At 41.4% G+C, this 19155-nt stretch overlaps 1 protein-coding gene across 1 annotated transcript in view; it reads right to left on the bottom strand.

Annotated features, from left to right (window-relative positions):
- Positions 1 to 19155, bottom strand: part of nrg3a (neuregulin 3a) — a gene marked incomplete at both ends in the record, with an annotated part of 356266 nt that overhangs the window by 335860 nt on the left and 1251 nt on the right. The gene's annotated exons all lie outside the window — the stretch shown is intronic.

Genomic DNA, 19155 nt, shown 5'->3' with positions numbered 1-19155 from the left:
GTTCCGTAAATATAACAAAATACCGTCTGCATACAAACTGATTTTGTGAACAGAGTTTCCTATTTGTATGCCAAGGTTTACTACTACTGTTTATGTGCGACTGTTTTGATGGATGGCTGCCGAGAGGGGTTCAATGAAAGTGGCGAATAGTAAAGGGGAGAGCGGACATCCTTGTCTTGTGCGATGTTGTAGAGTGAAACACTGTGAAGTGTAGAAATTGGTGATGACAGAAGCAGATGGGGAGATGTACAGGATTCTGACTGATTGAATGAGTGACTCTCCAAAGCCAAATTTGTTGAGGGTTGAAAAGAGATATGTCCAATTAACTCTGTGAAATGCTTTTTCGGCATCTAAAGAAGCAATAACAGTATTTAAGTTGTTCCTTTGAGATGTGCTAATCAGACTGAATAAACAGTGCATATTTCTAGATGAGTGTCTGCCCTTGACAAAGCCTGTTTGGTCTGGGTGAATTATGAATGGAATTACTTTTTCAATTGTGTTGGTTAGTGTTTTACTAATAATCTACAAAATGGCAATTAATTAGGCTTATTGGTCTATAACTGGAGGTGAGGGTTGGGTCCCTCTTGGGTTTGAGCAAAACCAAAGTGAGAGCAGAATTCATGTACAGAGGCATGGTGGAGGTTGACTTAATCTCCACCATGCCTCTGCACATGAGGTCACTATTCTGATGAATAATGGGGATATAAGTGGTCAGAAGTGTTTATAGAATTCAACTGGGTAGTCATCTGATCCAGGTGATTTATTGTTGGGCATAGAGAAGAAGAACAACTTGTGATTATTTCTGGTTTGTGAACAGTCTAAACTTGGATAAAGTACTGTGTTGAAGTGTCCTCCCAGTATAATAATTGAGTCAGAGAATTCAAGGAGTTTTGAAAATATATTGTGAAATGAATTTGGGTCATACTTATTGGGGCCATAAATATAGGCTATGGTTAAATTGATGTTAGCCAAATTCCATTTATCATTATGTTACACCCTTCTGTGTCTGATAATGTGGTTTTATTCTGATATGGCATACTGTTATTAATCAATATAGAAACACCTATTTATTTTTAGTTGTATGAAACAGAAAACATCTGATTAACAATATAGCTTTGAGTTTGAGGTGCTCGGATACAGTGAGGTGAGTTTCTTGCAATAGACAGAAGCTGGGGTTCATCCTGATGAGGTGACGTAGGATTTTGCTATGTTTAGCTGGTGAGGCCAAGCCTCTCACATTCAAACTAACAAACTTAATGGGTGTCATTGAGATTAGTTAGGGTGTGACGGCACAGTGCATCAAAGGCATTTGCTATACTACCCTGCCCATGTTTTCCCATAGATAAGTCTGAGTTTTCCTCCTTTTTACATTCATTGTTGCTGTCCTAGTATTGAAGGAAGTTTCTAGGGATACATATCTACACACAAAAATGACAAATAGAAAAAGATTAACATTGAAAATTGCAGCGTTAGACAGTTAGGAGGTGAGATGAGCGAGATGAGATGAGAGTGAGCAATATTTTAAATCCTTACATAGATAGGATGCTAATTTCTACACCTTGCATATATAATTACCAGAATTACCAGAATTACATACATAATTATCTGAATAACCAGGGCGTGGTGGAGGAGTCTTGGAATAATAGACCATCTATATATAGTTTATCAACAACCAGCGATACTCGTTTACCCTTCTGCTGGTTCTCGTTTAGGATGGGGTACAGCACCTTCCATCAGTCGTTGATCTTTTGGGGGGAATTGGTCGTTCATACCTAGCTCCTTGTGCTTTAGGTGTTCAAACTTAGCAATGATGGACAGGGGACGGTTCCCCACGCTGTGTCCCAGTCAGAAGGTGATTTGCTTCGCGGTGTCCGTGTGGACAGGGCGGTGTGGAGGAAGTCTTTCACCATATTTTCTGGGGTCACGGTGTTGTTCTCTGGGATCCCAGAAAAGATGAGGTTGTCCCGCATACTTTTGGATTGGATATCCACGACAGTTTCTTTCATTATTATTTTATTTCTATTTAAAACCTCTACCTCCATTGTGAGATGCTTCATGGGGGTCTTTAGATCCGCGTTGTGTTTTTGCATCTGGTCGACCGTGCGGTGCAGGAAATCAAGGATGGCTTTGAACTTGGAAATGTCTCGGAGAAGTGGACCATGCTTGTCCAGCTTCTTCTTCTCGTCCAAGACAAAAACCTCTACTGCGCTGGAATTCTTTTTGCAATTCACTTTGGTATTTGTCTGAGTTGGAGCAGATTGTCGGTGTTTTAGTCAGTGCAGCAGGGCGTCGCCATGTTGGATCTGTACTCACTTCCTTTTTCTTGGAGAACACAGCATGCTCCCATGAGATCTGCCTCCTCCCTCTGAGCTATTTTTACTATTTTACTATTATTTAATTTATCATATATTTCACTATTATTGCATTTATTCAATTATTAAGCATGATGAAATCTATTGAATTAATCAGAAAGAAGTTGTCTGTGTTCTTTAAAAAATTGAAGACACGTAAATGTATTGGAAAAGAACTACAATCCTTATTAGACAGTTATAATTAGTATCAGTTATAGTAAACGTGGTTTATTTTTGTTTCCTCCAGAGTGGAGGTGGTGGCCTGTTTAAGAATGTCTTTCAATAGCCAGGAGTGAAGTCCACTTCCTCTTGTTAATCAAAGAGAAGTCATTTGTTATGATCATTTAATATACATTTTGGTGTTCTTTTTAACGAGTGCAATTTTCAACTTCTAAAGTAGTTATAACACAACATGTCCTACATCAAAACATAAAGCACAATATAAATAAGTTTATATTAATAGAAATAATAATATCTGACAAGTTGAATATGTATTTGGCATATTATACTGGTACGTGACACTTCTACCCACACCCAGACCAATTGGAGCAATATTTGATACTGGTATTAGATATTGCACAAAATTTTAATTTCAAATATAACCTGCCAAGGGACTGCAAATAATAATAAAAAAGTCTATTTCTTCTCAGTCAGCTCTTTTTCCTTCTCTTTCTTCTCTCCCCTCCACTCATCCCTCCTTCCTACTTCACTTCTCTGCACCCTGCACATTCAGTCAGTTTCACATTTCTTCCTCCATACTGCGTCCTCCTCATGAAGCCTCACAGCACAGAGAGAAGGGGGAGGGGCAGGAGGCCCGTCACCAGTGGACCTGCACTGCTCTTTTCTCCACCCCCTTCTGTACCTCTCTTTCATATACACACATAAAACTCTACAAGGCTTGTCATGCAGAGACAAAGCCTTCCTGAGACAGCTGCCAGGATGATAACCAGGGAGGATCCAGAGGGGACAAAAAAAGGGGGGGGGGGGGGCAGAGATAAAACAAAGACAAAGTGAATGAGCGTTGTCAGATAGGGCACACTGACAATGCGAGCAGCTCTCCGGGTGCGGCTGTGCCATGTGCATGAAGCACACGTGTACTGGCACAGGAGAGCACTGTTTAGCATAAAATGTCCATGATTGTGATTATCATTTTGTGTGTATGTTTGGGCAGGGATGGGGGGGTGCTATGGCAGATTTTCCATCAATGAGAAATTCGCACTTTACTTGAGCTTGCACAAGCAGTCCACCTGGCCATTTCAACGGGTGGTATTCATGGAGATTGGCCCTTGGATGAAAAGATTAAAAAGTAAATTAGCTGAGGCCAGGGCCGGCTAAAGGCCATATAAGCAGTTGACTAGGAGCCACCTTCTGGTGGGTGCTGGTCGCCCTTAAAGGAAAAAACATATAATTTGCCGGTGGGCCCCCTTCCTAATTTTCTGCCTTGACGTAACCCCTGTCCCTCACAATTTTTCATCAGCCCTGGCCTGTACTTGTCCGACCCGGACACTTCTGTCCTGGAGAACTCGGCCATCTTGGTGTGGTACACACCAGGTTTCACGGAGAGACTCAGGGTGTCCATTGTCCGTGTCCAACTGTGGAGTTTACTGACTGGAGTGACTAAACTGGAGTCAGATTGCCGTTGCGGGTTAAGCGATAATGAGTTTACTTTTCTGTACTCTTTTGTTTGGGGAAGTAACCTCTTGAAATATTCATGTTGCACCTATTCACATCAATGATACATTAATACATATAAATAAATGTAAAAATCCCTGGACTTCAATAGCTCCTATGTGTTTCAGCATGATTTCTGCTCATGTTCAAAACTTTCTGCAAATTCAAAACACATCACACATACAGTAGAAGCAACCTGGAGAGGGCAGCTGGAACATGACAGAGCTAAGACAGATCCATGATTGGGTTGTGGCTGACTCCCGCCTGTAATTATACGATGACGTAATTTTGCGCCGGCGCCTGGCAGTTGCAATGCTTTATCTGTCCACCGGGGAAGCAGTGTTTCAAAACGTAAAGCAACTCGTGCTGAAACCCCGTGGATGACGTCACATCAGTGTCACCAGGGCCAGGTTCTCGGGGAGTCCCCTCATGTCTGAAAACACATTGCGTCGTATTGTGAGGTACCAGCCGATATATATTCCCACTCATATATATATATATATATATATACACACACATATAGTGTGCCATTTTCATCTGGTTCAATGCTGTATAAAATAAACACAAAACTTTCAAAAAAATATTCCTCTGTGTTCTCTGTGACAATTAAATGAGCTTGAAACAATGAATGACATAAAAACTGCAACAAATAGCAGGGTTAGCATTGAGGTGATAATGTACATAATAGCAGTGTAAGCTTTAGAAGATAAGGTAAATCATATATTTGAGTTACCATATTTCCTCAAATATAGTAAGTTAGTCAAATAAAAACCGGGCCACTAATAAAACCGGGGGTGTGGTCAACACAAACAAATAAAGGCCGTAGCCCTACCTCAAATTAAGACCAATGTTAGGGAAAAATCCAAGGATGAACGCCTGTTACACAGCATGTGTACAGTATGCCGGTTAAGCATAATGTACATTTCCGCTGCTTTACTGTCAATTGATGAATTCATGAATATAATCATGCCATCTTAAACACTTTGTTGTCTTCAACTCATTGTGTGAGAAATGAATCTAACTCTGAAAATTGGAGCGGGATTTTTATTGTCCTACAGTGTGCCGTTTTGTGCATCTTATGTTATTATTACTTATTACTACTACTCTATGGAAATACTTATTTGAAGTAAATTATTAGGGTCTATCGATCCCTGTTGCTTTTCAGAACGACAGCTTATGCACACGCACACACACAAGTGTAATTGACCATCTGTGCATTATGACTATTAATTGTATCGGATTGTTATAATCTGTAATGCTGCATCACCCTTTATTGTTTAGCACATGTTTTTGCTATTTTACCTGATGCTTCTTACTTTCTGTTTATATATATATATATAATATTATATATATATATATATATATATATATATATATATATATATATATATATATATATATATATAATATAATCATTCCTATCGGAGACTCCCATTCTACAACTTTTACACAAGGATGCACAACTTGTCTCAAATTGCCGCAGTACACATTTTTTGAGTGACTACGAAGCAGACGTCAGGTAAAGCAAGGGTGTGTGTGTGTGTGTGTGTGTGTGTTTGTGTGTGTGTGTGTGTGTGTGTGTGTGTGTGTGTGTGTGTGTGTGTGTGTGTGTGTGTGTGTGTGTGTGTGTGTGTGTGCTGTGAGATTTGTTTATTCCGCACTGACTGTTCTTATGATTGTACAGACATTTTATGTATTTTCTTTTTTTGTATTTCTTTGTAAAGCGCATTGTGTTGCCCTGGTATGAAATGCACTTCATAAATAAAGTGTGACTTGACTTGACTTGACTAAAGCCTTGGGCAATCTCTTTGTTTGCACTTAACGGCCAATCATTGTGTCACCCAACAGGTTTGGAAGCCCTAACACCTAACCCATACATAAGCAAACGCAGACCCATTGATGAAAATCTCCACATCTCAATGGAGCAATTGAGAAAGCAATCCTTTCTTACTGAGAGGTGAAATTATTATCATATCCCTGGAGTTTATTTTATTTGATCAACTTTTATCGATTGATTTTTAACATTTTATTGTGCCAATGTTGTTTTTTGGAATTTGAAAAATCACTATATTAGATTGGGAGGGGGTGATAGGGGACCGTTTCTCCGAAATAGAGACTCAAATGCAGATATTTGTTGTGATATTTCACAATTATTTTAAGTAAAATAAAAAAGTGAAAAACCCTCATTTTGAAATCAAAAGACCAAAGACTAGAACCTATAAATCCACACACTTGGCCACTTTAAAAAGAGGCGAGTAAAACTTTAAAACTAGTATATGAAATAATGCATACCTGTTTTGCTTTAGCTCTTAGTAGTATATTGCAGTGTTTGTCTTACGACACTGTGTATATCTTCCATACCATTCAGTATGACACTGTATTGTTGTGGCCCATGACTATCTAAGTTGTCCACTATCAAGTTGACTCACAGTCATTATTACCTACATTATATTTTGTCTTCCTTTTAGGTAAAGACTTTTATATTACTGAAACCACACTACTTTTTTCCATTTTTTTTTAATTTACTGTTTGAATACTCGTTAAATTCAGTTTCTAAATACTGTTTTATTTTAATCACTACTATACCCTTATTGTACGTATTATGTAAAGCTGAGTTAGCGCTGAGACTAAGAATCTCATTACTGGTAATAATGCTTACATTGTTATCATGTATTTCACAATAAAATAGAAATTATAATTATATAGACCTATTTTGAGTGCTCTCATTACAAAGCTATTGAACTTTGTAATTTCAAAAATATAAATAAAAAAACAGCTCCCATTTTGAAATTAAACAGCTGTGCAATATCTCAGGTAATGAATAAGGGTTAGGGGTGAAAATCTGAAATCTCTCTCTTAAATGTGATTGTGTTTTTTGTGAAATTAGTGCCAATTCATGATGATACACTGCAACTGAATAAATGGTCCTGTGTACAGTCAAAATTAACACGCCCTGTCAGGACACATGAGAAGGAGGGGGGATTCCAGCCGAATGGCAACCGGCTGGGAGGCGCCTGGTGGTTGACTGGAAGCTGACTGAAAGCTGGTTGCAATTTGGCTGTCAGCCGGCTAGAAGAGGCCTCTTCAAGTGGCTTCAACTGTATCTGTGTTTTGGGATGATTTTTAGAAATCATGTACATCTCCACTATATTATTTTAGCTGACTGAAAAGAAGAATATGCCCATTAACACATGTTTGCCATGACTGATTAAAACATTGATTGCATCAGAACATGAGACGTTGTTAAGGTCTATACATTTACATTTAGTCATTTAGCAGACGCTTTTATCCAAAGCGACTTAAAAGGGAGAATAACATTCAAGCTACATTGCGACAGAGATTAGTGTAACAACAACATTAGTGTAACAATAAATACTGCTAAATAATTGACATTCGAAAGTGAAGAATCATGACTTTTAAACAAGATTTCACTTGTGCAAATCAATCAAATATTTTCAAAGCTATGACTTGTTGATGACAAGGGTGTGGCAAACTGTGATTCTGATATAATCACCTTCAAAGTTTTCCCCATACTTGGCTTCATTCAGCCAGCTCCCAGAATGCAAATATTAGAGGACCAACAGTGCCTAGCTAGTTGTCACATGCCTACTTAACAACCTGCTGAATGGGGACTTGACACCCAGGTGAATGGGGATATTGTTGTATTGTTCTTGTGTTGTGAGGGAGTGTTGAACAGCGTCATCGACACACAACATATTTTGTTTTAAAAAATATTTTATTTAACAGTAAGAATTTACATGTTTTATAAAAATGGAATTATTTAGGAGTTTAAAAGTGCGGACAACACAACAAAATGTAGAGTCTATCAATAATATGAGTCTCTGAAAATCATCCTGTGTGTGTCATTTAATATATAAATGTGCATATGCCAAATATCTTCTAAGTTCTTGGAATTATTATGTTGGCTAGCCCCAACCCTACCCCAGCTACACTCTGAGAGCTTGGTTGGGGCCTCATTTAATTATTTTTTATTTGCAAGTAAACTTGAGAATCTTGTGCATTACTACTTGTTCATAATCTGCCAATCATCAACCTCAACGAACTTCATCACGTCATCAACTTCTTCCGTTGTAACAACAACGGGCGTATAATCGGTCTCCTCCGGTGGTTCATGAAAAGATTCCATTTTATCGTCACATTCAGGTTGAAATCCGTTGTTTGAAATGTTCTCCAAGTCCCACATAATATCAGATTCAGCGTCGCTGTCGTTATCAGCGTCACTGTCGGAGAACTAACTATCATCGCAGAAAATTAAGTCCAGTACGCACCGCTAACACTGATTTGAATCTATCGCACTGGTCAGATTAAGGTCCGCGATATGATTTAGATCTTCCTCCACTTGGTTCTCCTAATCCATCACAACATGGAGATGAAAGTTTTCACAGACAAGTGAAACCGAAGGCGCCTCGTCTTGTGTTAAAAGTAGTATGATTTAAAGGTTGAACTCTATCAAAATGGTTTCACACTGTGACTTCACATCACACGGAATATGGAGGAATGATCTTCACTTGGGTGGTCGCGTTACAGGAAACAATCGATTTGCGTTGTTCAGCGCTGTTCAGTGTCTCGGTAAGTGAACTGTGTTTCCCCATCTAATCTTACGGGAATATTTAACTCCACGGTTCAACATTTTTCTACTATTTATGAATCAAACTCGGTTTTGAAAATACATTGAGAGATAAAAAAAAAAACACAAAGGAACACGAATCTGGAATAATCTAATTTTCCTTCTAGAAAAGTTCTTATTTGGCTGCTCCTGGCAATTTTAGAAATGCAGGCTTTGCTGTGGTGTGTCACATATCCCACTGCAGGGGGGGCGGGAGGGCTGCAACAAATCGTAATCTCCCCTAGGGCACCGACTGAGGTCACAATTATGTCAGAAATACCTGTAGCACTGAAAGTACCAAAAACCATATGACTCAGCCTGCATCTAAGAGAAAACCTGAGAGAATATTATCTAGAACGTATCAGTTCATTTTAAAAGGAATGCACCGGTTTGTTTGTTTGTGGGGTTTTTTTTGGGGGGGGGAGGTCAGGGGTAACTTTTTTCTATCGTACCCAGGAGTTCAAAATCCATTTAATCCAAGTGTGTCCAGTGTAAAGATGGCGAAGGGCTGCACGTTAACTGAGTTAGCTCAATGCATGGCTGCATATGGGATCAACTAGCATAGCTCCTGTGAAATCTCAGAGGAAACTGGAGTATCCTTTAAAGCTTAATTTAGAAGAATATGAAGGTGACTTTGCATTTTGTTTTTCTTTATTTTGCAAGTGATAATTAGTACACAGAATGCAGTTGATTAGCCCTGCAGTACACTCTGCTATTGGTTATCGCGGGGTATAACTGAACGGTTCCTCAGAAATATCTAAGTTCCATATTCCCCGGCACTGAATCAATGAAATCCATCTTCTGCAACTCTCCGCCTCAACGAGGAACATTTAAAAGCATCTAAGGCGATGGCACGACGCTCTGACACGACTAGACACCACATCGACCGTAGATGTTTCCAAAATAAAAGCATCACGTCAGCGCCCTGTCGCCCCACTGTCCCCTATGTACCCGCTTTATTCTGTTTGCTTTGTTCACTGCAGTGCGTTTGCGACGCCGTCACCAGAGAAACGCCAGCTCCTCTCTTCCCCTCTGCCTCCTGGAGAGGAGCTGGCATGGATTTCTGAAGCTAAAAATAAACCACCGCAAAAAAAATGTGGCAGTGAGCTCAGAATAATCAGAACACACAGCCATACGCAGGGGCCGGCAGCTGAAGTGCTGAGTTGCTAAAGACCGGGATACGATCGCACGGGGATCAATATCTCATACAGCGTACGAGTGATGGCACACGGAAGGCACATGCACACACACACACACACACGCACACAATTGCAGGGTTATGGTATTACAGTAGCTACAGCTACAGTAGCTACAGCTAGGAATCGTGTGGGAGGATATCTCGCAGCTCACTGATTGAGGTTGAAATAAATAGTCAGGAAAATGAGTGCATTAGATTGGCCTGTAGCACTCTACTAGGCTAAAAATGAAATTATTAAAAAATGGCCGCCTCATAAACAACATTATTGCTGTGACAAGGTCACAGCGCTTCTAACGGAGTATGTTTCAAAACAAACCCAAACTGTCATAGAATGGGATAAACAATGTTGTTTCTCCTTAATGTTGACTAGTTTCTAGATTCTCTCCAAATTTTTAAATATTGGATATTTGGGACCAGAGTGTACGCAATCCATCCGACAGTTTAAGCAGTCACCTGAAACAAAATCAACCCTTCCATCCATCCTTCCATTCATCCATCTCTCCATCCGTCCATCCATCCATCAACAAAGCAATTTCCACAGCAGGGATGTAGGATGTGGAATCAAGTTAGTTTTCAATAAGGATTTCAAAAAGAATTCCAAAAGGCTGACCTTGGGAGACCACGGGGAGGAGGAGATTGATTCGGTGAACTCTGCCAAGGTAAGAAATACATTTGACTGATATTGCTCCCGACGTTAACAGGTCGGACTTCCTGCCGCCGCAGTACGCCGCGGTTAAATAATGACCGCCTCGCTACTTGATCCTTACTAATAACATTGTTTACATCCACACGATAGCAGAGGTAGATGGAGGGTGGGAGAGGACGCAACAAGAGGAAAAGGAATTCTGTCGCTGTCGTTTTGACGGTCTGGATATTTAGTCAAGAGTCAGGGCACGGGGTGTCACGCTTGGCTTGCCTGTCCTGAATAGGTCGGAATGAATTTTCTACCTGCTTTGAATATTGTCTGATTCCTTAAATGTGAGAGTGCCCTGTGCGGCGCAGGACGGCGATCAACGCGGTTCCATATCCAGATTAGCATTACACTTTCTAAGCCGAGGATTAATCTGAGCGAGGATGTTGCTCAGGCCAAGCGTAAATCCTTTTTCATTTTGACATTAAAGGGGAGCGAGTTATCTCCCACCGGTTCCGTATTAAGTTGATATTTTAGACGGTACGGTTTAGAGCCTGGGAGAGATGCAATGGTTTCAGCAAGAAAACAGGGCCTGGGCTGGACCGGCGGCCTGACCTGCGCCCATGGGTTGGCCGGGCTGTTTGTCAAGGCTCGCAGAATTCCTACCCTCCACCACCACCACCACCACCACCACGCTGCTTTGAAGTGGATCCAGAGTAATCCGATTCAAAACCTGCTACGGACTGCAGCTCAAAAGTATAAACAGTCATTTGTTTGCTCAGTGGTGTTAAACGGTTTGCGGCTATAGTCCTGTGAAAGGCTGCAAGAGGAGGCAGAGCCAGGGGTGTGGTGGTGGTGGTGGTGGTGGTGGTGGTGGAGGGGGGGAGAAGGGATTACTCTCTGCCAACCTCTCTGATTTAATGACTCACAGAATTCAATTTGCATTTATTGTGCTGTCTCCAGTGCATCGGAGAAAGGGCTTTTTGGAATTTCACGAGTGGCGTGCAAAATTATTTTCATGTCTTTCGAGAAACGGGGGTAGAAAAAGGTCGACGTTGCCAATGCCAAAATCAATCCGAAATCAGGATGATGTTTGAACATTTAAAGGAGAAAATCTAGAATTCGGGATGACAAAATAAACATCCAAGGGTGAGTGAGAAAATGATATGTCTTTAAATCCCCGATTTGTCACCACTGCGAGATGATGAATTATTTCAATTTGCGTAGGAAACGACCTACTATAAAAAAAAAAAAATGAAAATCTAAGTTGCAATACGAGAGAGACGCACGGTTCGGCAAGCCAATAAATTAACCTTGATACAGATTTCACTTTCTGATAAAGTTTGCTTCAGTGCAAGGCAGCATTACGTCGCCAACACACCTCGATCCATCAATGACGGAAAGATATTCACGACTTTTGCGCTCCTCTATTAAGGGTTCATTCAAACAGGTTAACTTGCGGTTTGAGAGTTAATAGCGGGCCCCGTGTGCGCCCCATCGGCAGCAGTAGGTTAGAATTGTACTTCTAGCACCCAGAGGCTTAGCTCGACTTCCAGGGTGAGCCAGGCAGGTGGATTGCAGAAAATGAATTAACTCCTCTTATATTTCAACCGCCGGGCCGCCAGCGTTCCTCCCACTGGCTCTGCTAAAATGGAGCCGGCTTGATCTGATCAAGGGTTCCTTAAAGGGAATTCATTAATAAAAGACACAGTGGTTAAATGCAAGTGGCACCATTTAACGAGTTTGCACTTAATCATCCGCAAGATCCAAGTGATAAATACGCCGGGAAGGGGGCGGGAAGAATGGGGGAGAGGAGAAAAAGAGTGAGAGAGGGAGAGGTAGAGGATGTCTGTGGTCATAAATTAACTTTGAAATAAAGTTCATATCTCATCTGAAGAACATCCTTAGCCAGTCCCCGACTTAATATCCTCCTCCAACGCCATTCGAAAAAAGTACATGAATTGTTTTTCGGGGGGGTTGGGAAATGTGAGGGATAGGCTAATTCGTCAGTGGGGGGGTGTCTTCAATTATTTACATTTTCCTCTACATATTGAACATGTTTCTCTTTTTCTCGTCATGAATATTTCACAGCCCTTCCCTCAGCGAGACGTTTCATCGGAATTAATCAAAGTGACATTAACTTATATTCGCGCTGCATCCGTGCCAAATTAAAACTCTAATCGTGACGCCGTGGCCCGGGCTTTTGATGCTTTTAGTTGCTAGTCAGGCAGCAGAGTCTCCAGCACTGCTTCCAGTCAAACTAAATGAAGTGCACCGAGGAATCACCAGTCCAGAACTTTGGGGAACAACTTGTGCTGCTGGTGCTTGGCCAACAGCACAATTTGTCATTTAAATGTAGTAGATCAGCGGGATAGGCTATATATATTATTTTTGGTAATGGTTTAGTCATATGCTCTCCCCATTTATGATTCATTCCGCTTCCGCAGCCTACAGATAGAAATTAACCTCCCACTTAAACATCACTACGGCCGCGCTTGGCACTGATGTTGTCTTTCTTCTACAATTTATTCAGGAGGTTAAATTGACGTTAATGCAGGCAAATGACCAGAAAAACAGCAGATGTCCGACGAGGCTTTGAAATTAAAACCTTCACACGCCACTTCACGGGCTCTGTCTGAGGCAAAGCAAGCGCAGGGGAAGGCGATGGGCTATCAAACTTCCAGGAGACCAAGGTGGAGCAGTTCACCATAGAAGTGCTACCGTCACTGGCTAGAAAGGCAAGGTTCACAGGACTGAATCTTAACGAACCATACACATTGAGTTGGAGCCATATTACTCGTCAGTGCACACGTTATAAATGTTGTATATTCAACTTTAACGTAAACTTCAAGCGATAGGGTGAGAAAACTACCTTATTTTGCATTTATTAAAGCAACGACGCATCAGTCTTTTCAAATGGAATTCACAAATACTTCAACAGAAGCAGCAGACCTACATAGTTTGTTATTGCCCCGTTGGATTGAGATGCATGAGTGAACAAGTGGGGACTTTTATTAGTATTAGTGATGTTGTGGTTATGGGTATTTTTGTATATCTGTTTTGCAATGTGTGTTTTGTCCATGCATGCAATCGCTAATCCAGGTGTGTATCGAATTGCATAGCATGGCACGCAACACAACCTATTTCAGCAGGTTTCAGTGTGCTTCTGTACCGGCCAAGGACTCCCCGCAGCAAGCCCAGCACAAAGCATTGATACAGCTTCTAGTTGCGTGTAGGTTATATACATAAAATCTCTCTCGATGAGAAGATTTGCGAAACTAACACTTATAACGGTGTCCATTAGCCATTGGTCAAATTGGCCAAACTGCGAGTTATTAGGTACATTTAGAGCATTCAATGCATTTCCTGTCTAGAGTGCTATGGTAATGTAATAACCAAAAACCATTGAAACCTCTAATCTAATTGATAACCTAAAGATAACATTATTCTTCCCATTCTTTCGATACACCAGTCCATGAAGGGGATTGGAGCCTTGGGTTTGAAGCATGTGATTTGATCAACTGTGACTCATCAGTTTATACTTTACCTCACTAAATTCCACTTCTGATGTTCCTAGTGCAAATCGAGTTTGCCCCCGACACTACACAGTGAAGTTAGTTAGCGCGTGTCTTAAAAAAACGAATCAACGTCATTTTATTTCCACCGAAAACGTAAATACTCCAGTAACAGTTCATTTTAGTTGGTTTGTTTGTGTTCTTTCTTGTCCACGCCCAACATTCCATTTTTTGGACGGCTTGTTGTTCACAGCACAGCTCAGGGCCCCCTTAAGAGAAAAACACTGCCTTAAAAGTGTCTCCTCTGTGTCATTTATTGGATGGCGTCGGGCAAACAGCTCATCTATCAAAACAATCCTCCAGCAGGCAGGGCACTTGTAAGCCCATGCAGAGTGTGTGGCTGATAGTTGGGCTAATGGAATTCAGTGGCTTTCAAAGTGGCGTTGATGTGGTGCTAATCTGGATTTGGGTTCCAGGCCAACTGTCTAACCGGGAGCTAATCTCGCCGAGTGCCTCAGCATGGGAGACTGAGAAGTACTACTCGCCAGGAGCTTCGCTCAAATCTGGACCTGAGTAGAGCGGTGTATTTAGGAGGCGCCCACAATATTTTATAGTGCTGTTAAAATATTGCAAGCAAAGCTCATTGTCCTTGTATTCTGACCGATTTATTCTGACCGACGCTCAAATAATGTCAAGCACAACATTAAGATTCTTGTCTATGCATCAACCACCATGAGAATTGTTGTCCCCCCCCCCCATCTTCCAGATGTTCTAATCGAGGAAGTACCTAAAGATATAAATTCTAGATTTTTTCAGAGAGAAAATATGGGGCGCATGGGGAAAAACAATGATATTTGTTTTTTTTCTGCAAATTACTGATGCTACATCTGAAGGGGGGTAAATATCAGATTAAATCCTGTTTCCTCTCTCGCCCTCTCTGCTGCCTTGTGTGTTTGGTTACCAATAATACTAATTATTTTTGAAAAATGTGATCTTTCGATATAAATCAGCGTGAACATCTACGGATTATTTTCTGTCAATTGGGAATATTTAGTCCAAAAAAAAAAAAACACGAATAGTTATTGTCTTTGAGTCTTGAGTCTGTGTAATTCCTGGTTAAATGGACACAGCAAGGATTTAGTTCAGTGATTTCTAGGTTTAGCTCTATTTGTCGTGTAAAATTTGAGTGGAAGTTCTGGCGTTTTTACCATTACCGGCTCTCAGATTACACTGGACATGCTAAACTCCTCTGCCCTTCCACTAACCGGCTTGCTCGCACGGGTCAATAGTACAACTCTCAGTGGCTGTTTCTACACACCACTGTGAATTGTTAAATAATGTAGTAAATACAGAAGGTCTCTAAATCAAGGGCAAACTTTCAATGCAGTCACCACACGGTATCCAGTCGCATCAACATTCAGGATTCATTTCTTTTTACTCATGAACCTTTCAAAAATGCATCATTTCAAATACATATTTCTGATCTACGCTATGGTGGATATGGATGCAGTCCCAGTATCCAGCAGCTGCAGCGGCGGTGGCAGGAGTGATCCAAGCTCTGTTTGCTTAAGCTGTTTGTGCTACCAGGGGCAGTTTTAGTGATTTGGAGGCCCCAGGCAAAGACCAATGTGAGGCGCTTCTCCATTTTCCTGAATGCAATCACAGCAGTCTGCACACAAACACACACACACACACACAGGCAGGATTTACTCTTCTGTCCTCTTTTGTTTGGGTAAGTAACCTCTTTAAATATGCATGTGGAACCTATTCATGTCAATGATACAATAATTAATTTTAATTCATTTATAAACCCCTGCACTTAAATTGCTCATATGTGTTTCAGCAGGATTTCTGCTCTGCTGAAATCTCTCTGCACATTCAATGCATAACACACATATCTGTGTTCTGGGATGATTTTTAGGAATCACATACATCTCAACTATTTTATTGAAGCTGACTGAAAATAAGAATATGCCTACAACATATTTCGGCCATTACAGATTTAAACATTGATCAAATCAGAAAATAAGACCTTGCTAAGGCCTCTCAATAATTGTGTAAAATATATGAATCATCATATTTTGGGAGTAGCATTGTTGCCTCTACATATGAGTTACATTATAACATTTTTTCAAAATAAAAGTAGTCTGCTTCTTTCAGGTTTTTATTGGGGAGCAAATGCACATGTTCCAAATATTGAGTGAGACGCATCCCCTGTGCCCCCCCCCCCCCCAAAAAAAACCCCAATATCGACTATGTTTGTGTGTGTGTGTGTGTGTGTGTGTGTGTGTGTGTGTGTGTGTGTGTGGGTGGGGGGTGGGTTCCTGGACACAGGGTTTTACGCGCGCAGGTTAAAGCCTGGATCTAAAAGCATTAAAACATTATTTTGGAACATCCCCCTGTGCGTTCCGGGACTTCTCTCAGTAATTCCCTCTCGCAGCCCACGGCGGGGCCGTGCACGGTGCGCACAGTCGGGGTTGGAGACCTACATCTCACTGCACAGGCGCGCAACCTAGCAGAACGCTCGTTCGGTTCTAGTTCAGAAAGCAGAAACGCAGTCTGGAAAAGCGACAGAAAAAAAAGCAAAAAGACCGATAAAATGTTTAAATAAAAATGTTTTATTAATTGAGAAAAAGGAAGAAAAGAAAGGAAACACAAATTCACGAGGCCCCTTTGGCGGACGAGGCCCCAAGCAAATTGCCTTCCTATGTCTAATGGTAAAACCGCCTATGGTGCTGACCCGCTCCCCCGCAGAGCCCGGGCTGTACGGCTCGATACAGTAGATCGCCGAAAATACTTTTCCCCTTCAGCTTGGATCAGCAGCATGGTGCACCTTGTTCACAATGTGCTGGCATTGTGCAAGCGGAAGTTCATGGAAGTCCATTCTTTTCATTCTCAGTGGCATTGCATGTGCAGCGCTTGTATGTTGAAATTGTAAATGACGACAGCTTCTGGCATTAACAAGTGTCGGCGAGCCAACTCTCCAATTCCCAAATCAGACCAGCAGCAATTCGGAGTGGCAAAGATATAACAAGCCTCAAGTAAAACAGTTCTGTTTTTTTCAGGCTTGGCTGAGCCATCATTGAATGATTAGGGATGCCGATAAAAACAATTCAAATCACCAATGCAAAGTGTGTGACCTTGGCCAGCAGAGCCAACAAAAATAAGACTGGTTTTAAATTTCCAACAATCATGGCATGATTGTGTGTGCTGCAGACAGAAATTGACAGGTGCTTAATTGTTTGAATTTCCAAGCTCAAGCCAACCACGTCCGAGTGATGTAGCTGTGTTCTTTTCATGAGCCAGGCGCGGCCCATTCACTATTGCCACATAACACATTCAAATGTAATGGATAGCTATGTAAAAATAATGGCCTTTTCAAATCAAAGCAGTGTGGGGGTGGAATAATGGGGCGGGGAAGTGAGCTGCGGAAGGAGGGTTGAAGGGTGTCTTTGGATTATCGCGCCAGAAGCTCATTCTTTGAGGTAGGACTTTCCCAGTTTAGCAAAATGGAGTGATATTTTCCTCGGGATATCCATCAATGAGACATAATGGGTTTTGTGAGCGTGTGCGGGAGAAAATGGCACTTATTTTTTTTTAACGGCTAATTAATAAATGAATTGACGGCGATGATAAATGCCTCCAATTCTTCTCCGTGGTAATGAAACGATACAACATTTTTCCTCCCAGCGCCTAATTATTAGAGGGCATATTCCCTGGTCTGCTGTAATCTGGGGACATTCCCATTACCTGCACTGCAAGAGAATTACCTGCACACTGCATACAAATGGACACCAGCTACAGCACAGAGAATCACTTGATGTTGTCTTTTGATGTACTGTATGGTTGCCATACAGATTATGGCAACCAACCATCTTGAATCAGTGCACTTTACAATTCATGCAATAGCAATTCCACTGCTCATCTAGATTCCTCTTATAAGTATTGATTAAATCATAAATTGTGGTAAGGTGGTACGTGTACAGTATGAGTGAATGTGAGACAGTTTGTAATGCAGCTTTATGAAAAGCTGAATTTTGATTGATACCTTGCTTTCTAGAATAAGATAATGTCACAACAGCAACAGCATTCAACGACACAGAAGTGACCTCTTTGATGTGTGCATGAATTTATGTGTGTGTGTGTGTGTGTGTGTGTGTGTGTGTGTCTGTGCGTGTGTGTGTGCATGCGTGCGTGTGCGTGTGTATGTGTGGAACCAATGCTGTGACTGTAACGCCAACCAAATCGCTGCTTGCCGCACTTGCACACATCGCTGACGGGAAGCGTAATCATCACAGTCCAAACCAAATCCATCTCCAATGTGGCACCATTTTGAGCACCCAGACTTACTCAAGCACAAGCTTATCTGCAGCCAACACTTTGGAGGAAAGAGGGGTGGGAGGTGTTGCGCTGGGGTGGTTGGCAATGTGTTCCGGAGTCAAAGGAAACGCTGGCACTCATAAGTATGGAGCTGATTGATCGATGCGAGAACAGCCTCCCTGGCACTTATCGACAGCATGTGGCGATACGGCGACTCCAGTCAAGGACGGAGAGGGTGAGCGTGGGGAAGGGAGGGACGGTAAACAGGTAGGGGACAATGTTTTTTGCATTTTTTTCCCCGTTGTAATCACCTCTTAACTAAACAAATGGCTAGCTCTTATTAATTAATGTCCTTATTGCGCTCAAGATAATAAGATGTCGGGGTAAACTCAGCGTCACAACCTAATTGGTGAGAAGACGCCCCCGAGGTTAAGGAACAGTGACAGCATGAAGGAACACAACTTGACACCACCACAGTTTTGACAAATTATGGAAACTGATGCCAAGTGTCTGGAAAAGTGCTAACAAGCTGACCATGTTGGAGCTCTGGTGAAGCATTTTAGCATTAATGAAGCATTAGTATTAGCATGCTTCCATCATCTGAAGGTAATGGAGATGGTCTTTGCAGATGGGAGTATGTTCTCGGTGTTAATTATAGTATTCTGGGTTAACTCGAGCTTTACTCTGCCCATAAAGTGTTTCAGGCCACCACAAACAGTAAACAGATCAACCATCTGCATCAGGAAAAATGATTATTAACCCCACCAATAGTTCAAGAAGCCTTACTGAACAAATCAATTCTATTGATTACTTGTAAGCAAATTCTCAGTCTGATTGAGTTA

The sequence above is a fragment of the Zeus faber genome (assembly GCF_960531495.2).
Source record: "Zeus faber genome assembly, chromosome: 16".
Classification (NCBI taxonomy): Eukaryota; Metazoa; Chordata; class Actinopteri; order Zeiformes; family Zeidae; genus Zeus; species Zeus faber.
This window is presented reverse-complemented; position numbering and strand designations above follow the sequence as displayed.